At 36.8% G+C, this 25,595-nt stretch overlaps 1 pseudogene; it reads right to left on the bottom strand.

Moving 5' to 3' along the window:
• Positions 1-1,032: 1,032 nt before the first annotated feature.
• LOC131875369 (U-box domain-containing protein 33-like) overlaps positions 1,033-25,595 on the bottom strand; it is a 104,054-nt pseudogene continuing 79,491 nt past the window's right edge.

Consider the following 25,595-nt stretch of genomic DNA (forward strand, 5'->3'; position numbering starts at 1 on the left):
GCTCCTCATCTGCACCCAATTTGTCGTATCCACTGGCACTAGAGCTCACACCACGAGAAATGCTTAGAGAACCAGAAACACAAATGTCAGAGGATCGATTCTCCCCCATATTCACAATCGTCTGTGATTCTTTCTCACCAACACACTCGTCATCCACATAAGCATCTTGCATTGCAGCCTCATCAAAACTTGAACCTGCCCTTGATGGATTCATTTCTACTGGCACTTCCACATGACTTTTGTCTAATGTGGTAAAAATTGTATTGAGGGAAGCCAATTCCTTATTCAGCTCTTCATTTCTTTTTTCTATAGAGAACTCCCACTCTTTCGTAAATTGCTCTCTCAGTTTTGTCATTTCATCTTCCATACGACATATTTGCTCTGCAAGAATAAAACTTTCCTCCTACAGTTTCTCAATTAATTCGTATAGGTAATCTTTCGAGCTGTAGGCCTCACCTTCTTCATGGTCATCTTCATTCGCCAGTTCCGAGACTACATCCTCCTCACCCCGAGAGGCATCTTCCTCATCTTGGAAGGCAAATAAACTAGTATTTTCTTCTTCAAACAACGAATACAACAAACCCTCTTCTTCTTCAACCGAAGCCTCCTCCTTTTTCGAGCCATCCCACCAATGACGTTTGGTTTCAACCTGCACTTGGACATCACTCTCTACTGAATCTAGACTGCCAAGAAATTTCTCGATGACTGATTCAGCTTCATCATCTGATTCGGCCTCATCATCTGGAACTTCAGCCTGTTTGTCGATAACATAAAAGCACCCATCTCCGGGATGAAATACAAAGTAAGGGCACCCATATCCAGGATCAACTACCCAATCAGATCCCATCTCTGCTCAATATTTCACAATGGCTCTGATACCAATTGTGAAGATTAAAACGAACGGAGAAAACATTCAACAATTAAACTAAAATGGAAATAAACAGAAAAATATACATGACAATGCATGACGCAAGGTTTTAACATGGTTCACCATTACTGGCTACATCCACTAGAAAGTAGGGAACACTTATATTAATCAATATCTCCAATACTACATGATACATGACTGCACATACATGCATTTATAGAATCATATTCAGTTGTGGAATGAAAAGTTGGGAGAAGGGTGAAAGGTCATCTGACCGTTGGGCTTCACATCCCAACAAGTACTGGGTTGTAAGTTAAGTGGGTTTAATGTTGAAGGAAATTTTGTAGTTAAGTGTGTTTGAATTGGAGTAAAATTGAGATGGGTAAGTTTTGGGAAGGTCTAATGTTTCATCTCTGTGAACATCATCTAGATACAATGAGTGCTAAGGAAACCATTCATTCTCATGAGTGATTGGTTCTTAACCACTATTCATGAATGATGGGTCAATAAATTTGAATCAAAAAATACATAGTTGAATCCTAATAACAATATTATAATTTGACTTGATTTGTGTTGGAAAAACGTGTTGATGATGTAAACTACAATATTGTTCCACATACTTTGATTTTGCACAGCCTGATGACGATGCGCCCATGATAAGCTTCTTGATACCCAACTCTTTAACCATTTCGACAATTCCTCTGGAAACATCGGCCTTCTTAACTATCGAAGCCTTTGCTTTAACCTGTTGTATATCAAAGTATTTCAGACACTTCAATTTCTGGAAAGTCTTTACTCTCGAAAGTAATAAGTACTGGGTGGAATGTCATTTTATTTATCAGAGGGCTGAAGTTCATACCTTGGCTTGGGAGCAAATCTGCAAGTAAAATGCCATGCATTCATTTAACTTTCGCTTTTCATCCTTCTCATGCGCCTCCACCACACTCTTACATACTTGGTTAACAGGAATTTTCCCAACTGCAATTAAAAAACACACAATTTATGAGCGAATGAAAAAGACACAAACTTCAATTCAAATTTAGTAAAACACTTACACGGCGATGGAATGGTTCTAAGGGGAAGCTGAACAAGAAGTAAAACTAATGTGTCAGCTGGTTTGTTATGGATAGTCCATTGGAGAGTAGGGACGGTTTGTAGCAGGTCTTTTCCTACGGCCACATAAACTTCCTCACATCGGCTTCCCATTATAGAGTCCTCACCAACGCTTAATGGCTCGTACATACATCACTTTATTATTACTACTCACAAATAGTTTGGACATTTAAAAGCAGTCTGTAAAGTGCAGCCGAATAGATTATTATAGAATCTTTTGTGCTTAAAGACATCTAGAACGACAACGCCCAAGCCCATCCATAGGTTTTTGCGTACTTGAAAATATAGACAACGACCATTTGCAGATGTTTCTTATTAAAAAATCATAATATCTGTTCCCAAGATCTGAAAAAGAATAACTAAACTAAACGGCAGATTGGGTGCATTTATTAAAAAATCATACTTATTGAATAAGAACGAAATGGCCGATTAGGTCCACTCCGATACAAGTTAAGCAGATAATATTCAATTTCGTGAATCGCATATTCGTATGGAGCACTCAGCCGGGTATGGCGCGCCTTGGTTTCTTTCCGGCTGAAATCTCAGCAGTGGTATAGGGGCATGAGTGTTCGATTCGTTTCAAAGATTGTTGTGAATTGGATATTCGATTCGTATATTCAGATGTGTTATATTATTTTATTATTTAATTTGAATATGCTTTAGTATTTTAATAATAATGTTTGTGATGATACTTAATTTAAGAGGAGTTAGTGATTTATCATATGTAATTTGTATTTTTTAATAATTTTTAAATTGAAAGATTAGTGTTGAGATATATATGATTTGATCATTTGTTGAATATGTATTGATTTATTGATAATTATGTTTTTGATTAAGATAAACGGGTTTTATAGGGGCTCGAAAATCAAATCCATCAAAACATAAACAGAGTTAAACCAGAGTCTAAACAACCACTAAGCAACAACAGAAATAGGGGAAGCACCCCAAAGAGTTTAACAACAAAAAACACAACACAAGCCAAAAACAACTAATTGAGATCTTTCATGAGCTCGGTATTCTTCTGGATCGTCCTATTGATGATCTCTTGAAGTTCTTCCATGATAAATCTCGAACTGCCTCTTTCTTTTTTTTGCTCTTGGTCCTGGTAGAGGACCCCATGGAATTGATTTATAATTATGTTGTAGTTCAACTAATTATCTATATTATATTAGTACACTTGACATGTTAATTCAGTGTGTAAATACATGATTAAAACTAATAGTAAACAATTGGTGAATAGGTGCAGGCAATATGCAGTTAGCATGGCAAAACCTTTAATTCAGCTTTGTAATCATTTATCTAGTTTATTATAGGTAGTTAGGTCAACCTGGGTGGCATCTACAACATAAGTATAGTAAATTATTGGTTAGTGTATTATAATTGTATTATGTATTCTATTTTTAGTGAAGACTATAAGAGGAAACTTCATGTAGTGTCGTAGATTGTAACCCCTTTACAATTCACAATCCCTTTTGGGCCCTTTCTTTAGTACAACTTCTCTTAGGTCATTTTGAGCCCATTTTGGCCTTATCCAAACTATTGCCATATGCTCACAAGGTAACCTAATATTATGTCCTAGGCTTGTGCACTTTGTAACCAGCTTTAGTTTGTCTCTTTTTGTGTGGGCTATGGATCCTAACAACATGGTCCTAATGGACTATGCCAACTAGTGCCACAGTGAAGCCAAAAGGAGCCCAAATTAGAACATGTTCTAAAGTGTAGATTCACACCATTTATGATCTAATCCTAATATTTTGATATGACTATTGGAAGTTAGCTTAAATTTGAAAATACCTTGAAAACCCTATATAAAGGCATCATCTCTAATCCATTTGATCATCTCTCACAATCTAAAAGTTTCATTCAAGCATTCAATTCCTTTATTCAAGAGTAGATTTGAGTACAAGAAGCATCAAGCTACAACGGCTTATCTTCAAGTATGTTTTCATGATGAATTTTGTTATAATTTATCATGTTATTCCACCCATTTGGAGGGCATGTGGTGCAAGGCACACATTACTCCAAGCAAGCAATTTTGGTTTGTTCTAAGTTTTTGTGTTTTCTTTCAAGTTATAATAATGGACCAACCATTTGGGACTCTAGGAAGTCATGGTTGAGTTGTCCAAGCTTTTGTCAAGCTTTTGTTGTGTTCAGGATGCTGATATCCTAGAAGATGTAACATTGATGATGGTCATAGGTGCACTACTCTAGAACATAGTCATTATGTAATAAGGTGCAATATATTGTTTTTCTAAAGTCTCCTAGAATGCATTGAGGGCCTTTTTGAGCATTGGAATGCACTTGAGTGCAAAGTTGCATTCTCGGGATGAAAAAATGTAAAAGTTGTTGAGCAACATTTTGCAACATTTGCAAAAAGTTGTATTTTTGTTGATTGGCATTGAAAAGTTCATTCAACCAACTAAATCATGAGCATATAAGACAAAAACAACTTCATTGTATGCATTAGAGGATTTGGAATGCAAAAGAAAGTTTTTGTTGCAAGAAGAAATCTTGTTTTGACACCATTTTAACTGTTTTCCTTTGTTTTGTTGCATTGTACGGTCCAATATGGACTTGTCAGAAGAATCTCATTGTAGGGCATGAGAGTTTGTTGAATAATCTTCCTAGCAAGGTAGACTAGAAAGTCTGATTGTGTTTGGTTGCAGAGATCTAATCCATTCTCTGTGACTAGGTCTAAAACACTTGCAAACTTGGGTTTAAGGGAAAATGGCTCTAACCTGAGCATCCATTGATCGCACCAGTTGAAATCACGTGGAATGCTACGTTAGGGTATGTACATATGTTTAGAGTAGGTGTTTTGGTTTTGCAAGCCTTTGTGGTGCTTCTACAATGATACCCTAGGCTCATAGCTAGGAGTTGGTGAGTTTAGGACAACAGAAGATGTGCGATTTCAAAGCACAAGTGGATTGGTAGAAGACAAGTTGACACATGGTTGGAGACCCTTGTGAGTTCCCTTAAATAATCCATGATTATCTTTGGTAGATGTTCTGACTGGTGAACCTTTTCAAGAACAAATTTGTGAGTCACCCGGTAGGCCTAGAACCCTTAAAAATAGGGCAGTATTGGAAACCTCATGTGTACAGAGAACCCATATAGAATTTTTTAATATTATCTGTAACTCTGAAAAGGGTACTTGAATCTGTAATTTATTTGTGGCCTTGTGTGGGAAGATTTCCAACTAAGTCTTGAAAATTGCCATAGGAGGGCTAATTGTATTAAGCCTATTTGGAGCCGGTAGAGACCAAGCAAGGTTGAGAAAGCTTGGTGATGGGTTTGAAGGTGCTCAAACCCTAAAAGATATCAAAGTTACTATCTAAGTTCATGTTACTCACATAGAACAAGTTGGAGAAGTAAGATCCTTTGCAGAGGTTGTTGGAGCCTTGGGAGTGTGTCAGAGATTGAGGTGGAATCCTCAATAGGTAGAGTTGGTTGTTAAATATTAGTGGCTATACCTTGAAGGCAAGCCAAAGTGGATTAGAGCTTAGAGGAATAAATAGAAAAACCCCTACCAAGTACCATTGGATGGGCTTGAGGAGTTACAGGGTTGATGAGAGCAACCAAGATAACTAGGTGATTAGGAGCAGCTCCAAGAATCTCTGCATCAGAGTGGTACCAGAGCCACCATTTGAAACATTGGTGTATGTCAGGCTGTGAGGAATCAAAAGCAAGTTCAATGTCTCCAAAGGTAATGAATCTAGAAGCCATCTGACAAATGGTGATAGAGATGCTAGAAGTATTGAAGGATCAAGAAGGAAGTAAACGAACCTACAAAGTTAAGAAGGAGAAGGGGAAGGTTAAGACAGAATGGGGAGATGAGATAGATGAAGAAGTGGAAGATTAGGAGGACCAAACAGCAGTAGCAATGCCCCAAGACCAAGAACTATTCTTGGATGCAATCAAATCCATCTCCAAGGATAACTTGGATGGATTACCCACCTATGGAGGAAATCTCAATGAAGAGGAGCTATTAGATTGGATAGAAACATTAAATAATCATTTTGATTTTAAGAAGGTAGCAGAGGAGAAAAGAGTAAATGTGGACAAGTCAAGATTGAGGGGATCACCATTAGTTTGGTGGAACATGATGCAAGAAGAAAGGGTGCAAGTAGGTAAGAGAAAGATAACTTCACGGGAGCGTATGAAGATAAGGCTTAAGGCTCAATTCCTACCAGGGGATTAGGAAGTTCAAATTCACAAGAGACTACAAAATTTGAAACAAAGGGAACTAGATGTCAATGTATACACCGAGGAATTCCACAAACTAAGTTTGAGGGCTAGGAAGCATGAGAATGAAGTGGAGAAATTGGCAAGATACATGAATGGACTTAGGCAAAACATACAAGATGAAATAAGCATCCTCACACCAAACATTGTTCATAAGCATTTTTATTTGGGATTAAGGGCAGAGGAAAAGATCAAAAGGAGAAGTGAGCAATATCAGAAGCATAGAGGTGGTAAAAATTTTAGAGGTAGAGGAACCTTTGGCAGAGGGCAGAATGCTACAAGAAATGAAGAGCATAAAAACCAAGAAGGAAGTGGGGACTCTCAAAGAGGAACATATAGGGGATCCTTTAGAGGGAGAAGCAATTTTAGGGGCAAGTTTGGAAACTCAGGAAGAGGAAATATAGTCTTCACCAGTAGGTGTTATCACTGCAATCAAGTTGGACATACCATAAGTAGGTGCTAGGGAAAAGCCTCAGTTAGTGCAAGAGGAGGATACTCAAAGTGAGACCTCTCCAATCACCAAGGCTGGGCCACTGACATATGGAGAAAATTTAATGATGAGAAGAACAATGCATACCCCAAGCTCAAGAGCCACCACAGAGGAAAGGTTTATTTACAACCACTTGTAAGTCACATGAGAAAATTTGTAAGGTGATTGTGGATTCAAGTTCCATAGAGAATATTGTCTCAGTTGAAATGGTGGATAAGCTCAAACTAAAAATATTACCTCATCTTACTCCCTATAAGGTGTCATGGCTCAACAGGGGTAAACATGTCTTAGTTGATGAACAACCATGGGTGGACATTGAAATTGGTGAGTACAAAGTCAAACTACTATGTGACATATTGCCTATGGATGCTTGCCATATGCTTTTGGGCCATCCATGGCAATATGATGTGAAAGCTAGTCATGATGGAGAAAAGAACAATTGTCTCATCACCAAGAATGGAAATAAGTATCAAATAGATCCATTACTTGAACCAAAAGAGGAAAACCAAGTAGGGTCAAGTGTTATGTGGCTGAGTGGTAAAGAGTTACTTAAAGTATTAGAACAAGAAGGTAATCAGGGCAATGATATAGTGCTAAAGCCTAAAGATGAAGCTAAGGTAGATCTAATGAGTGAAGTGCCGCAAGAAGTGCAAGGTATACTAAAGAAATATGCAGAAGTTATAGGAGAAGATATGCCTAATTCTTTGCCTCTAATGAGGGATTTAAATCATCAAATAGATTTGATACCAGGGGCAAATCTCCCTAACAAAGCTGCTTATAAAATGACACCTAGTCAAAATGAAGAGATAGCCAAACAAGTGTAAGAACTCTTAGACAAAGGGTTTATCAAAAAGATCTTGAGTCCTTGTGTTGTTCCCACAGTTCTAGTGCCTAAAAAAGGAGAAAAATGGAGAATGTGCACTGACTTAGGGGCAATTAATAAGATCACTATAAGATATCGGTTTCCCATGCCAAGGATAGAGGACCTATTGGACAATCTAGGTGGAGCATGATACTTCACAAAGGTGGACATGAAGTCTGGTTATCATCAAATAAGAATCAGACCTGGTGATGAATGGAAGACATCCTTTAGAACCAATGCAGGCCTATATGAATGGTTAGTGATTCGTTTTGGCCTCACCAATGCACCTAGCACATTTCAAAGGCTCATGAATGAAGTCTTAGTTGAGTTTATTGGTAAATTTGTTATAGTGTATCTTGATGGCATTTTGGTCTTCAGCAGGTCCAAGGAGGAACACCTTAAGCATGTGGAGATGGTCTTGAAGAAGTTGAAGGAGGCTCAACTAAAAATCAACCTTGAAAAATGTGAGTTTTTGAAAACAAAGTTAGTTTACCTTGGTTTTGTCATTTCACAAGGTTTTTAAAAAATGGATCCAAGTAAAGTAGAAGAAATACTTAACTAGCCTATACCTAGGGGCATAAGTGATGTTAGGAGTTTTCATGGAGTGGCATTTTTCTATAGGAAGTTTGTGAGAAACTTTAGCCATGTTTGTGGTCCTATACTCATCACCATTAAAGGAGGGATTAAATGTCAATTTAAGTGGATGGAGGAGGCCAACAAGGGGTTTGAATTGTTGAAAGCTAACATAGAAGAGTTGCCAACCCTTAGATTGCTTGATTTTAGTCAGTTGTTTAAAGTAGTGTGATGCAAGCCAGAGGGCAATAGGGGCTGTTTTGAGCCAAGAAGGTCATCCTATAGCATTCTTCTCAGAGAAATTGAATGAAGCCAAGAAAAGATACTCCACATATGATTTTAAATTGTATGCTATGGTGCAAGCATTGAAGAAGAGGCATCATTACTTGCTACCCAAGGAGTTTGTAGTTTACACTAACAAACATGCCCTTAGTTTCCTTAATGGACAAGAGAAGTTGAATCAAAGACACCTAAAGTGGGTTGAATACCTACAATCATACACCTTCACTATCAAGCACAAAAAGGGCACTACAAACAAGGTAGCTGATGCATTAAGTAGGAGAGCCATGACTATGTAGGAGATACAATTGCAAAGTGTGGGATTGAATGAGTTAAAAGACCTCTACAAGGATGATAAAGATTTTGCAGAGATATATACTATTTGTTCTAATTTTTCTAACACCTCACATGTCTCTTATTCAAAATATATGATACAAGAGGGTTTTTTGTTCAAAGGACACCTTCTTTGCATTCCCCAATGTTCTATGAAACAAAAAATTATCCAAGAAAAGCTTCAAGGAGGTCTAGGAGGTCATTTTGGCATAGATAAAACTTTGGAGTAGGTTAGTAGGTTTTACCATTGGCCCAAGTTAAAATCAGAAGTGAGAAGGTTTGTATAACAATGTGCAATCTATCAAAGAGCAAAGAGTTCATCAAGTAATGCAGGTCTATACCAACCTTTGGTCATACCTCAGAGGCCTTGGAAATATTTGAGCATGGATTTTGTGTTAGGATTACCAAGAACTCCAAGGGGATTTGATAGTGTGTATGTAGTGGTTGATAGGTTAATCAAAATGGCATATTTTATACCTTGCAAGAGAACCAATGATGCCACCTATATTGCAGGACTCTTCTTCAAGGAGATAGTCAGAATTCGTGGCCTTCCAATCAACATAGTTAGTGATAGGGATGTGAAGTTATTAAGACACTTTTGGAGGACACTTTGGAGAAAGTTGGGCACCAAATTATCCTTTTCTTCTACCTATCATCCTCAATCAGATGGTCAGATAGAGGTAGTTAACAGATTATTGGGTAATTTGCAAAGATGCCTTACCAAACAACATGGGCAGACTTGGGATTGGTACTCGGTCAGGCAGAATATTCATACAATGACTCAGTTAACCGAAGTACAGGTAAAAGTCCCTTTGAGATAGTGTATGGTTTTCATACTAGGGGCATAATAGAGCTCACAGATCTCAATTCTATGGCACCTAAGAGTGTACAAGGTGCGAATTTTGTAGAAGGTATCAAAGAAGTGCATGATAAGGTAAGGCAAACCTTACAACAAAAACTTGAGTAGTATAAGATGAATGTTGATAAAACAAGAAGGAATGTGCATTTTAAGATTGAAGATTTGGTTCAAGCATACCTAAGGGAGGAGATTCTTCAAAAATGGCAACCTACTAAGCTATTGATGAAAAAGACTGGGCCTCTCAAGGTGGTGCACAAATATGGACATAATGCATATGAAGTTGAACTCCCTCCCACCTTGGGTATTTCTCATATCTTTAATGTATGTGATCTCTATCCATTCAAGGGAGAATCACAAACACATCAGTTGGACATTTCATCATGGGCTAATGAAGATTGGGTGAGAAATTTGCCACCATGCCAACCGGTCAAGTTGGAAAGTATCTTGGGCACCAAGATAGTAAAGAAGACAAGGAAATGAGTATACAAGCATTATCTTGTCAAGTGGGAAGGGTTACCTGAATCAGATGCTATGTGGATGTCAGAATTAGATATACACATCACTCCAAGCAACCAATTTTGGTTTTTTCTAAGTTTTTGTGTTGTCTTTCAAGTTGTAATAATGGACCAACCATTTGGGACTCTAGGAAGTCATGGTTCAGTTGTCCTAGCTTTTGTCAAGCTTTTGTTGTGTTCAGGATGCTGATATCCTAGAAGATGTAATGTTGATGATGGTCATAGGTGCACTACTCTAGAACAAAGTCATCATGTAACAGGGTGCAATATATTGTTTTTTTTAAGTCTCCTAGAATGCATTGAGGGCCTTTTTGAGCCTTAGAATGCACTTGAGTGTAAAGTTGCATTCTCAGGATGAAAAGATGCAAAAGTTGCTAAGCAACATTTGCAAAAAGTTGGATTTTTTTTTATTGGAATTGAAGAGTTGGTTCAACCAGCTAAATAATGAGCATATAAGCTAAAAACAACTTAATTGTATGCATTAGAGGATCTGAAATGCAAAAGCAAGTTTTTGTTGCAAGAAGAAATCTTGTTTTGACACTGTTTTAACTATTTTTCTTTGTCTTGTTGCATTGTACGGTCCAGTACAAACTTGTCAGAAGAATCTCATTGAAGGGCATGAGAGTTTGTTGAATAATCTTCCTAGCAAGGTAGATTAGCAAGTCTAATTGTATTTGGTTGCAGCTATCTAATCCATTCTCTGTGACTAGGTGTAAAACCCCTTCCAAAGTTGGGTTTAAGGGAAAATAGCTCTAACCTAAGCATCCATTGATGGCACTAGTTGAAATCATGTGGAATGATAGGTTAGGGTTTGTACATATGTTTAGAGTAGTTTTTTTGGTTTTGCAGGCCTTTGCGGTACTTCTATAATGATCTCCTAGGCTCACAACTAGGAATTGGTGAGTTTAGGACAACAAAAGATGTGTGATTTCAAAGCACAAGTGGATTGGTAGAAGAAAATTTGACACATGGTTCGAGACCCCTGTGAGTGGCCTTCAATAATCCATGATTAGCTTTGGTAGATGTTCTAATTGGTGAACCTTTTCAAGAACAAATTTGTGAGTCACCCGGTAGGCCTAAAACCCTTAAAAATAGGGCAGTATTGGAAACCCCATGTGTATGGAGAACTCAGATGGAATTTTGAAATATTGTTTGTAACTTTGAAAAGGGTACTCCAAACTCTAATTTATTTGTGGCCTTGTGTGGGAATATTTGCAACTAAGTCTTGAAAACTGCCATAGGAGGGATAATTGTATTAGGCCTATTTGAAGCCGGTAGAGACCAAGCAAGGTTGAGAAAGCTTGGCGATGGGTTTGAAGGTGCTCAAACCCATAAAAGATATCAAAGACACTATCTAATTTAATGTTACTCAGATAGAACATGTTGGAGAAGTAAGATCCTTTGCAAAGGTTGTTGGAGCCTTGGGAGTGTGTTAGAGATTGAGGTGGAATTCTCAATAGGAAGAGTTGGTTGTTAAAGATCAGTGGTTGTACCTTGGAGGAAAGCCAAAGTGGATTAGAACTTGGAGGATTAAATAGAAAAACCCCTACCAAGTATCATTGGATGGGCTTGAGGAGTTAGAGGGTTGGTGATAGAAACCAAGACAACTAGGTGATTAGGAGCAACTCCAAGAATCTTTGCATCAGCCTATCTAAAGAACATTGGATTACCACCATTAGCAGTCCAAAGGTATGGTCTTTTTCAATTCAAAATTTTATTTTAGATTTAACATCTCCCCTACTAGGGGTAATCTCTCTTTCTCATCATCATAGTTGTTGTAGAGTTGGAAATACCATAATGGGGTTTAACTTAGGTAAGTTCTCGTACAACAAAACATTTTCCCTCTTTATGTGTAGGTTATAGATCCAATAGTAGAAATATACAAATTTGTGCAAATTAGATTAAGACACAATTCTCAATTTTGAGCATGCAAAAACCCTATAAATAATCTTATTAGTTTCATAGTTTGATACTTTTTGGATAAATTTTGGAAAGAGAGTGATCTTTAGAACCTCCCGATTTAAGATCTGAACCCTCAACTAACAAGACAAATGTTTGGACATAGAATACTAACTTCATAGTTTGGTTGTTTTAGGCTCAGATTTCAACTACAAGTCTTTCTCTCCATTCCATTTCTAGATCTATACTTTTGAGTTGACTTTTAGTTTTATATTTTTTTGTTTATGCTCATTATTGCAATTTTGCATCATTTTACCTAGTCATTTCATATTCACATCAAAACATATCAAACACAAAGAGGGGAAATAATCAAACAAAGTATCCATCTCTCCTTTAGGATTAAATTTGGATCTTTTTCACTATTTCATCTAATGAAATGATATTGATCTAGTATCTTGGTTTATGTTTTTGGGCTAGGAATTTATTTCTCATCATTTTACCTCCTTAAAGTGGCTTATTATTATTAGTTAGTTGTTACAAATCTAGAAGGGCATCTTGTGGTTGTTACAAATGCATCAAGAGAAGGACTTGGAGGACTTCACATGTAGAATGAGTAGGTAATAACCTATGAGTCAAGGAAGTTAAAGAAATACAAACAAAACTATGCATCCTATCACCTCAAGCTTGCATCAATCGTGCATGCTCTTCAAATGTGGCAACATTACTTATTAGTCAAGTTGTTTGAGCTTGGATTAGATCATTAAGGATTATAGTACATATTTACTCAACTGAATTTGAATGCTTATTAAAGGAGGTGGTTGAAATTGATTTTTGACTATGATATTAAAATTAGCTACTTCAAGGGAAAAGAAAATCAGGTGGTATTCTCCTTCAACTATTGAAGGAACATATCCTCCATGGTTTCTATTTCCATAGATTTTAGGGCATAAGTTTTACAACAACTAGAAGGGGATGAGTACTATAAGCACATAAGAGAAGCTTTGTGAACTAATCCTCAAGATCTGAGGTATGAAGGATTTAGTTTTAAATCTAAATGTGGTTGAGTTTGTGAAATTGAGAAAATGGGTTTGGAAGGAGGTGCATTCAACACCATATTTGGGACACGTAGACATTAGCAAGCTATTAGAAAATGTCAAACCACTTGATTTTTAGAAAGAATGAAGAACAATGCTGCAATATTTATGGAAAATTGTTTTGAAAGCGAGAAGGTGGAGGTAGAAAACCAATACCCAATCGAGTTACTACAACCTCATGTCCTTCTATATTGAAAATGGTAGATCAATAGCATGTATTTCATTCAAGGTTTACCTATGTCCAACAATAGAAATAATTATATACTAGCATGGTAGTGGGTAGACTCACCATGGTAGCTCCCTTCATACAAGGTAACCTAGTGGATGTAATTTTTTCATATGTAATTTGCATTTTTGCATAGTTTTTAAATTAAAAGATTACTGTTTTTTTTAATTAAAGGGGTCAAACAAGTTTTGAAGGGACCCAAAAGCCCTTTTACAAAAAGCTACTATCAGAATTCCATAAGTAAACAATTAGAAAATAGGCAACCAAGACACACAAAAAGAACAAAATAAAACACAAAATAGCAGGACAAAAAAATACAACTAATTCAAATACTTTAGAGCTTTATCAGCTTCCACTTCAAGCCGACATAGGTTCATGGAAAACTTCTCCATATCTCTCACATCTTGCATAGCTTGGTTCACCATCTTCTTGCTTCTTGTCCTAGTACGGGTACAAGGGCCTCTACCCTCCTCATGAGTAGCCTACTTACCTTTCTCAACAACATCAATATCAATGAAGAATGATTTGGCTTCCTGAGCCCTTTCAAACTTCTCTATTATAACTCTAACGCTCTCAACACTGGACTTGATAACCTTGTAGCTAAAGGTGACCAGGGTAATTAAATTTCATTAATCTTCTTGTAATTCATTTTTAATATCACAATTCTCTCTTCAAAATTTTCCTTCATATGTTTTATATCCTTAATAGCTTTATGTAGGGAAACAACCATATTACCACCTTCCTTCTCCAACCAGTTCAAATTTGGGTCCTTCAAGTTATCCAGTTTATTCTTGACCCCACAGATAGAAATGTTAATCTCATTAATTTCAAGAAAGAAAAACTTCTACATTCTTAAATTATCGATAACAATATTCCTTAGCACTACAAGGAGGTCCGAAGGGTGCTCCCTATCAAGATTTAACATGGGGGAGTCGAGGTTAAGGTCACGGGGGAAAGGGGGACTCCCATCATAGCCAGTCTCCAGATGAGAATCTTATGAAACCCTCAAACCTTCCTGATTACCTTCATTAAGGGACAAACCCAATGGGGAATCTCTACAATCCCCATCATTATTTTTCCCTTTCTTAATGCCTATCCCCTCTCCACTTTTAGAAAAACTATCTTGTGAAATCAAAACAAGGGAAGCTTTTCTTCCTTTAGTGTTTTTACCACTAGCTTTCTTCTCCTTATCCTCATTAGAATCATCTACCCCCTTAGTATTTAACCCTCTACCCTCAAAGGAAGGGGAATCATAACCTTCCAAATCAGAACATTCCCTATCCTTAACATGTTTACCTTTCCCCATGAATTTTTTAAAATGCTCCATTAAAGGTAAGATCAAATCTTCACACAAAATAGGGTTCTTTTGATCCTTTTTATGTTCCCTAATAGCGGATTCTAAAGAAGAAAACTTTCCTAAAGTGATAATTATACCTAAAGTGATTGAGAAGGACAAAATGATAACTATACACAAGAAAATAATGACCATCAAGAGTGAAAACTTGCAGAATTACCTTTAGAAGTTCAGCCAATAAGGGTTTGATGGACTTTATCTTGTACTTGCCTTTGTACTTAACCAACCACTTGCCCTCCTTACCATTGATGAAATTCTAGACTGATAGAGTTTCTTTAGCTTTCTCACACTTCACCTAGTTGGTGTTGCTCAATTACATTAACCTCACCAGGTCTACCTATGCTCCAAGACCTCCAAGTCCTTTCCAATCTCTGCTAGGACTTGCTCCTTACCAATCTCAAGGTGTTTGCAACAAGTTTTTGACTAAGAACCCTACCATTTCAATGTGTTTCCCATATTCTCAATCTTGTTATCTTGACAACAACTTGTCAATTTCTCACTTCTCACCCCCATGTTGTTGTGAGTCATTATAAAGGTGTGGAGGTGGTGTTTACCATGGAATCAATCCAACTAGGTCCATTTGAGGTTGTGCAATCTTCATCTCCCTTATCAATTTCATGAAATTGCCTAGAAATAGGGCTACAAGGATATTTCTGGTCCATGAAAAGACCTTGAAATTGCCTAATATTGCTAATAGGGCTACAAGGATATTTTTGGTCCATGATATTTGCCATGAAAAGACCTTGAAATTGTCTAGTTTTATGGTCCAAAAGACCTTGGAAAGATTTTTTAGTTTTCTTCAATAATTCACCTATCCCCAAGATATTTTGGTGGTTTTGGCTTCCCAACTTTCTGTACAGTACCCTAACCCAAAAATGAGGGTTTGGTAGGGTTTTTAGGCCTTTAACTAGTAGTGACTATTCAATTTTGTGGAATGGGCATCTAAAGGTCTTGTCAAGGCTTCTCCTTGTTGTTGAAACTCTGCATGGACCTCATGAACCTCTCCAAATGATTTGGCTAAGGTTTTGTGTTAACCTCTGCACTATGCATTCAATTTTCACCCTGTCTTCTCTAGCCGGGTTGCTCCTGGGCTCACCTAGAACAAGGTGGTAACCATGATGAAATCCACTTCTAGAACTCCTCCCTGCATATTTACACTATACATAGGGTTTCCTTCCATGTTCCAACAGGCTGTGATGGTAGCACGAAGGGATTTTATGGGGCAACCATTTTATAAAAAAATAATATTTACAAGCCAAAACTGGTTGTTTGGAAACAAAACAATGAAAGTAATAACACACCCTATCTACAAAGCATGAAATGAACCAAATAGTACTGTAACACACCAAAGAACTACAATTCAAAACTGGATCAATGGATTCAATCCATTAATGTTCACATTTTATGCAAAAGAAGACCAAAACAGTGATAATGGTCCGAAAATGAGTAGTTTTAGATTGTCAATCATACAAAATCAAAATTCCAACCTTGGTAACCATGCAAGAGGAGGTTTAAATAGTATTCCCCATGTGTGGAGGCACCCTAGGGAATTTTTCTATCCCTAACTCCACCGCTAAGCTCTTTAGGACCAAAGTTGTCATGACAACTTTTATAACTTTCCATATTTTGTACTTCCAACCTAAGCAACCTATTTCAAGTCATTACTCATGACTTTTTAAACATTCCTTAGACTATTCTAAACCTCTCTAATTCTCATACCAGGTTATGCCTCTTTTGACCAACAAGAAGCCCATTTACCTACTCAAATTACCACCTACTCACAAAATGCAAACCTAGAAAGAAAATCAACTCAATTAGGCCTACATTTGACTCAAATCAAACATCACACACACACCTTGGACCCTCCTAGAGTCCTTATTAGAAACCTGACTTGGCTAAGGTCAGTACAAGCCAAAATTATGGAAGGACTATGAGCCTAAGTACTAGGTGCTCCTACACCATAGACCTCTTCATCCGTCGTCTTTCTATCTTTGAATAACTTCTTCCCTTCCATGCTTAACCCAGTAACTTCAACGATAAGCTCGTTAGTAAGTTTTAAATTATGCACCTGAACTATGACTTGCCCTTTCTTTCACCCTTTATCAAAGGCCCTAGAAACTCTTTGATTGTAGCCATGAAGCTTTTCAAGGTAAGGTATAACCCATCCTCTCTCCAAAATTCTCCAAATAGTGCTATTTTTCTTATTTTTTCACATTTTAGGGGTTTTAGCTTGTTCCTATCTCCCCCCTTAGCACAATTACACTACAAAATACAAAAGGATGCTCTAAGATCCATGTCTCTAGAAAAAATACCTCCTTCACTTTTAATGAGGACCAAAAAAATGCCCATAAAACGTGCTAGCAATAAGGCAAAACATAAAAACATTTTTCTAGCCATCATGGAATAGCAAGGGATTAATAATTCTCTCATGGACCCTGCCATGGTCCACCAAATCTTTTAGATTAGCTAGCAAGTCATCACGTTGCCCCTATTCAAGTTTATGATTACTAGACACTTCCAAATTGGCCAATAGGTCGATGACCCCATTAGCCTCCCTAGAAATTTATGAAAGATGTAACAATTATCAAAATAATCGATAATATCCAACAAGCCCTTAAAACAATTCTCAATTGACCAAATTCTTCTTGAGGAAATTAATAATAATCTCCAAGTCTCCTTCTAACCAAACTTTTTAAAAGTTTATTTTAGATCCTAATAGTAGCCCATGGTAGGCTACCACCGCTTTAGCTAGGTGATTATTCTGGGTACCCATTAGGAGCACCACCACTAATTAAAAGATTAGTGTTGAGATATATATGATTTGATCATTTATTAAATATGTAGTGATTGGTTTATAATTATGTTGGGGTTCAACTAACTATTTATATTGTGTCAATCTATTTTACTTGTCAATTTAGTGCGTAAATGTATGATTAAAACTAGTACTACACGATTGGGGAACATGTGTAGGTAATCTATGGTTAGCATAGGAAAAAATTTAATTTAGTTTTATGATCATTTATATAGTTTATTATAGGTAGTTAGGTCAACCTAGGTGGCATCCACAACATAAGTATGGTAAAGTTTTGGTTAGTTTATTGTAATTGTATTCTCAATTCTATTGTAATTGAAGACAATAAGAGGTAGCCTCATGTAGTGTGATAAATTGTAACCCCTTTACAATTTCACACTTCTCTTTGGGACCTTGCTTTAGTGTGCCTTCTCCTAGGTTATTTTGACCCTATTTTGGCCTTATCCAAATTCTCATCATATACTCACAAGGTAACTTGCTCTTATGTCTGAGCTTTTGCACTCTACAACTACCTTTAGTTTGTCCTCTTTTGTGTGGACTATAGCTCCTAGCACCATAGTCAATCCAAAAGGGGCCCAAATAAGAATATGTTTTAGAGTGTATATTCCTGCCATTTATGATCACATCTTGACATAAAGGCATCATATCTAATTTATTTGGTCATTTTCATAATCCAAAAGTTTTATTCAAGCATTCAATTCCTTCATTCAAGAGTATGTCTAAGTACAAGGAGCATCAAGCTACAACAACTTGTCTTCAAGTATGTTTTATGATGGATTTTGTTATGATTTATCATGTTATTGCACCAACACTTTGAAGGCATGTCTAAATAGCATTACATTACCAATCCAAAGATATAATCTTCTCAATTCAATATTTAATTTTAGATTTTATCTCTACCCTACATGGGGTAATATCTCTTTCTCATCATCATAGCTCTTGTGGACGTGGTAATACCAAAATTGAGTTTTACTTAGGTAAGCCCCTATAAAACAAAATGTTTTCCCTCTTTATGTGTAGGTTATAGATCCAATACCAGAAAGATGCAAATTTGTGCCAATCAAACTGAGACACAATTCTATATTTTGAGCAAGAAAAAACCCTATGGTTAATCTTATTAGTTACAATGTTTGATACTTTTTGGGTTAATTTTGGAAAGGGGATGATCTATAGAACCTCCTGTAATAATATTTGAAGCCTCAACTAATAGGACAAATGTTTTGACTAAGGATCCTAACTTCATAGTTTGGTTTTTTCAAGCTCAGATTTCAGCTATAGGTCCCTCTCTACATGCCATTACTAGATCTGTACTTTTGAGTTGAATTTTAGTTTTGTATCTTTTTGTTTATGTTGATTATTGTCAATTTTCAATCATTTTACCTATTCAATACATATTCACTTCAAATAATATCAAGCATGAAGAGGGGAAATAAGAAAACAAAGTATCCATTTCTCCTTTAGGATTAAACTTGGATCTTGTTGGCTATTTCATCTAGTGAAATGCTATTTGCCTAGGATCTTAGTTTATGTCTCTAGGTGAGGAATTTATTTCTGATCATTTCACCTCCTAAAAGTGGTTTATTATTATTAATGATTTGTTACAGATCTAGAAGGGTATTTCATGGTTGTTACAGATGCATCACTAGAAGGACTAGGAGGAGTTCTCATATAGAATGGGCAAGTAATTTCTTATGAGTTAAGTCCAAGTTGAAGAACTAAGAATATAAATATGCATCCCATGACCTCGAGTTCATAACAATTGTACACACTCTTAAAATATGTAAAAATTACTTATTAGGCAAGCAGTTTGAGCTTGGATTAGATCAACAAAGATTAAAGTACATATTTACTCAATTCAATTTGAATCCTTGTCAAAGGAGGTGGTTGGAATTGATTTTTGATGATGATATTTAAATTAGCTACATCAAGGGAAAATAAAATTTGGTGGTATATGTAGCGTCGTAAATTGTACGCACTTGCTAGGGTGGTACAATTTCGCACCTAGTTTAGCACCCGCCTTGGTCATTTTGCGTTTTGCATTGCATTTCTCCTTTAGCACTTAATTAATCAAATTAATTAGGTCTAAGGTTCTATTTTATCATCTCCCACATCATAAAGTTGGGCCCTTTCATTAAAGTGTGCCCTTTTCATTTTATTCCTCCTATACATCATTTAATCAAAAACCCTAATTAGGTCCTATTTTTAACTTGGGGGCTTGATTTCGGTGGTCAAAACATCTCGAAATCACATGTAACTTTGGGATTCTCTTTAAAATCATCATATCCGACGGCCCTGAAAATTTGGTGAAAAGTTGTCAAGACCATGGCGCCCGGAGTGCACATGGTCCCGGACATTTTTCCCGAAATTTTAGGAGCGCGATCCAATCATAAAATAAAGCTTAACCCCAAGAAATTGGCGGGATATTCAATCTCTAGGTCGGCCAAAAGTTGAAATTAAGACCTAGGGTTTCATATATAAGAGCTCTCTTTCTTCATTTGAAAGGATCCGATTTTTGTTTTCAGGAACCTCATATGCAGTGAAAGAGCAGATCTTTGAAGGCTTCAACAACATTCAACATTCATCCACTTAGGGCTTTGAAGACATTGAAGAGCAATAGGGAATCACCGACTGAAGATTGGCTTGTACCCCTCCCTTGGGGTTGGGTATGATTTCATGTTGTTTTCATGTCTTTGCATAAGCTTCAATATATCCTTTATTCATTCTTTAGATCACTTTGCATCTTGATTGAGAACATTTACATTATCATTTACAAGCAATTAGGGTTTACTTTCTAGGTTGCTCTAGTTTGCTTTCTTGCATTTTAGGACCTTGCACACACAGTAGGTCTGCATGCACAATACATTTTACAATACAACTTGGCTATTCGTGGAGGTGGAAATCACCAAAGCAGGGGTTTGACTAAGGCAAAACCCTATATAGCCGCCCAAACACCTTTTCAGGTATAAGTGCAGGTTTCGGGACTCGGACGACGCCGCAGGTTGCAGATCTGGGAGAAGCAGATTGAGACCGACCTTCCCACCAAATTTTAGAGCAAAAGACCAGGACAGGGGTGTGGGGTGCCCTGGTCCTACCAGGACAGGGGCGCTGGGCGCCCTGGTCCTCCTGATAGACAGCATTTTCAGCATTTTTGACAGCTTTTTCCAAAGTGCAAAACAACAGTTTCAGGGGCAGAATCAGGACAGTGGCGCCCGCGCCCCCGTCCCAAACATTTTCATTCATATTTTAACTCTAGGTACACATTTACATTCTTGTCTTATCCTTGTATTTATAGCTTTCCATTGTTTAAGTTCAATTCTGCAATCTTGTCATTAGTTCCAACTTGCATTTTGGGGTTAGGGATTGAACTTGCATCATTTTATCTTTCAATTACAACAAGGGAATAGAAATCCTAATAGGTATCCCGTGGCTCTCTCTTCCACAAAAAGAAGTAGCCAATTGTGTGATACCTCTAGGCTCTTTCGTATTCCACAAGTGTGTGGTTGAAAGTGAGATTTGGGCATGTTTGCTTAGTGTCACTTTTTCTCCTACACATTTTTGGTGAACCCGACGTGAACTCCAATCTTCTCTAATTCTGATTTATGTTTTCAAATTTGAGTGTTTATGCTATTTACAAGTTTTAATTTCTTGTAAGATTCAAAAAAATTTATAGGAAATTTTTGCTAAAACCCTAATTTTTCAATTCAAAGTTGAACTTGTGGATAGCTTAATTGGATCAATAATTTCAAATCTGATTTAGGAACTCATTTGAATCATAAATTTCATTTTCTAAATCTACATTCTAAGTGCTTAAATTGGTTAGAATTAAACATTTCCTTCTATTTTGCATGTGTTATCATTTGAAAGAGGAAAATTGTTGTCATGATGCATTCATTTCATAGATGTGATAGTGGGTTAGCTTCCCTTGTTTCAATTTTTCCTCCTCCTAAAGAACCTCCCCCCATCTATAAAAACATTTTAGTGTCTAAAAGAGTTGCTACCAATCCCTTTGAGACTCTCCCATTCTCTAAGGATGAAGACTTTAAGAGTGATATTGACAATTCTCCTAAAATGTGCCCTTCCTATTTAGCTATCCTAGAGGAAGAGAATGATATCATAAACACCTTTCTTAATGCTATTTCACCTTCCCTACATGATGCCTCTCTAAGTGAAAAGGTATTGAGGGACATTGACTTATTTTCTCCTAAAGTTGGTCCTTCCAATGGGGGCATGTTAGTGCAACAAGAGGTTATGAACACTTCTTTCAAAGATCTCCTTCCTAAGCATGAATCTTTGGAGAAATATGTTCATGTTCCTCCTAAAAAACACTCCCTTCATGAGGATCCTTTTGTGCAAGAAGATGACATTATCCCTACATTTCCTAGTGATGGCATTTCCTTTTCCAACAAAATTCCCACTAGAGATGATGAATTAATGATAAATGCTTACCCTTCTCCTAAAGTTTGTCTTACCCATAAGCATCCCTTAGAGAAAGAAGATGAAATAATAAGCAATTTCCTTAATTCTCTCTCCCCTAAAGATCATATTGAACATATTTTGAGGAAAGAGGATGATTTTAACACATCTATTGATGCTCTCCCTCCTAAGGATGAGGAATTAATAAGCAATGTTATCTCCTCTCCTGAAATTGACAATACTTCAAACATTCCTTTCAATAACCTCACTATTTGGGATGAACCATTAGAAGAAGGTATAGATTATTCTCTACCCCTAGCCAAAGGGGATGAAATCAAGATTGAAAACTTCCTTGATAGTTTCTCACCTTCCCTGAATATCAATTATTCTCCCTCTGAAAATAAAGTATCTCCCTCTCCTCAACTTGGTTCTACTCATAAGGAGACCCTAGTTCAAAGCAAGTTGGTTAACATCTCTTTCAAATATCTCCCTCTCAAAAGTGAGACTTTAGAGAGTAATGTTTATCCTTCTCCTAGAGACTTTATTCCCCATGTATATCCTTTGATGATAAAGGATGATATGACCTTTCCTAGTATTACTTTTCCTACTAGAACATTAATGCCTACCCCTTGTCTCTCTCCTAAAATTGATTTAATTCGTGATGAGATTTTAGTGCAAGAGAAGACTATCAATAATTCTTCCAACACTTCTGTTCATTCCTCTAAACCATCCTCAATCAATTTGATACATGTGAAGGAGACACCTAACAAACCTCTTTTCACTGTCCAAGGTGCTTGTCCTTCTCAAAATTCTCAACCTTTAAATAAGCCTATCTTAGTGGTTCAAGGTGGTTATGCTAATGATTCTTTTTGCACTCCTAAGAAACCTATTATTATTGTGCAAGGAGGTTATTCTACTAAGAGCCCTTATGAGTATGCTAAGCAATTAACTAGAGAGAGTTATCATGCGGTTGCCCATACCTATAACACAAGAAACAATATGCAACCTAATCCTCCTCTAGTTAGCCCAACTTCACTTCCTCCTTCTCAACCAATTCTTCCTCAAGCTCCTCGTATTTCACAAATGCTTAGTAAGGACTATGATCTCATAGAACAACTTAAAGCTACCCCTGCTAAGATATCCCTTTGGGATTTGATCCAAACTTCTTCTGTTCATCATGGAATATTACAAGATGCCTTGAAAGATTTGAATGTTCCTCCACCTAATACATCTAGTAATATAGTGTCTTTGGTTAACTCTGTGATGAATCCTAAAGCTCAAATTGTGTTTACCCGAAATGAGTTGCCTACTAGTGAAATTCAACATCAATATGATCCCTTGATGATTGTGGTTATCATAAATGACACGACTATAAGATGAACACTAGTAGATAATGGCTCTGGCCTTAATGTGTGTAGCATCAATCTAATGCATAAGATGAATGTGGATACATTCCTTATTGAGCCTGACTCTCGTCCCATTCGAGGCTTTGATAATGTGGCTAAGTCTTCATTAGGTATTATCACCTTACCAATCACAGTGGGACCTATTACTTTGCCTACTCCTATCCATGTTATGTCGGGAAATTTAACATACAACTTGTTATTGGGGAGACCTTGGATTCACAGTATGCAAGCTGTCCCCTCTACATTGCATAGACAAGTTAAATTTATTTATAACAATAAGACATATACCTTGACAGGTGACACTAATCTCCAAGCTTGTTTGCAAACATCTAAGCCTTCCTCCTCTAGTGATGACTCTTTGAACAAGACACCTATGGATGAATCCTCACTCTCTAATGATCAAAATTCTTTGGATAAGTCCAAAGCTCCTGAATAAGATCCTTATCGACTTGAATCTACATATGAAAAGGCTTTTGATCCTAAGAAGGTTCTCGCAGAAGACGATTGGGGATCTCTTGATTTTAATCCCACCTTTGTAGGTGAGTATAGGGTTCCTCCTAGAGTGCTTAAAGTTAAAGAGAAGGAAGAAACTAGAGAACAATCAGTCTTACTTGAACCTATGAGCAATAATTTTGTGGCCGCTTCTCAAACTTCTTCTCCTCACACCTCTAATTCTGAAGAATTTGATTCTTTGTCTTATGAAAAACCACCTTCTCTTCCTGAAATGGCTGATCGTTATGGTCGTGGTTTTCGCATTTCTGCTAAGCATGGGTATCATGGAAATGGTTGTGGCACTCATGAACAAGGGATAAAAGTTCCTCTAGAGACTAATTTTCACAATTATGCCTTTGGACTCGGCTATAATCCTTGCAAACGTACCAAAGCATCTAAAAGACCATCTCTTAATGTGAATGCTATATTTAGTAGTGATGAATCATCTTCTACTTCTATCAACTCTCATTCCCCTCATAAGGAAATCTTGGCGATGAACAAATCTCTTTATGACTCCCCTCAAATTTCTAAATCCACTTATGAATCTTTATCTCCTATTCATCATAAAGTCCTTTCCTCCAGGGATAAGGCTCTAATAAATTACACTCACCTCTCTTCTAAGATTTCTTGTGACTTTTCTTCTTCAATTTTTATCACTTTATACATGTTTTTGATCTCACTTATAGTTGAGCATTTAGCATGTTATATTCAAATACCTCATTCAGTCTATCATGTCTTTAAATAACATTAATGGCTATTATGTTGCTCATCATTATGTGACATTGGTAGCTCATTTACTGGGGGCTCATTGTCATTCATGATGGTACAATTTCAAGTGCAATCATATTTTTTGAAGCAACATAATAGCCTAATTTTCTTGTTCCTATGGGGACAAGAGTGATTTCATACATCTCTTCTTTTGCTTATGTCCAAATCTCTCCTTAGAAGATTGTGTAAGTCCTTCTCATTATCCTTATCCTTGGAAGGCAATGATCTTTCCTTATTTTTATCTAAGGATCCACTTTTTCCTATTTCGTGGATGGTGTGAACTTTATTACTTGATGTTATTCCTTGTATGCATTTGTTGTTGTTTGTTCAAGGATTCTCTCTTACAAGAGGTGTAAGTCCTTGACTACAACCTCTTTTGCACTTGGTAAAATACATCCATAATGAATTCACTCTCCCAATTGGGTTAAAAGGAGTGTCATCCTTCATTAAGAATCACTTTCACCTCGCAAAAGAAGGAAGTATTGCATTCTTATTCTCTTCTTTGTCTTATTCTAGAAGATGTTATATTTGTCTAAGACAGTTCCTCTCGGGGATAGGTGTCTTTTGTACAAAGATCTCTTCTCCTCTAAGGATCTCCTTTACACATACTACAAGATATCCCTTTTCAACTATCTTATCCTTGCTTAAAGAGTGCAAAACTCTCTTGCTTGGATCTATGACATTGTTGCATTTTTGGGGTATCTTCTTTTGTGATAAAGGTAGGTATCCTTGTTCTACTTTGCTTATGACATAAACATTACACCTTTTGAGCAATGGATTATTCTCGGAACCAGAGCACAGACTCTTAGAGCGAGATGTCTCCATTTTTCTTTTATGCAAGATGATTATTCTCGGAACCAGAGCACAGACTCTTAGAGTGAGATGTCATGCTTTTGTACTATACATATACAGGTTGTAGCATACTCGGGCATAGACTCCTATGAGATTCTTCTAACCTCACTTACACACACATGCACGAGGTTGAGTGGAACTA

The sequence above is a fragment of the Cryptomeria japonica genome, chromosome 4, assembly GCF_030272615.1.
Source record: "Cryptomeria japonica chromosome 4, Sugi_1.0, whole genome shotgun sequence".
Classification (NCBI taxonomy): domain Eukaryota; kingdom Viridiplantae; phylum Streptophyta; class Pinopsida; order Cupressales; family Cupressaceae; genus Cryptomeria; species Cryptomeria japonica.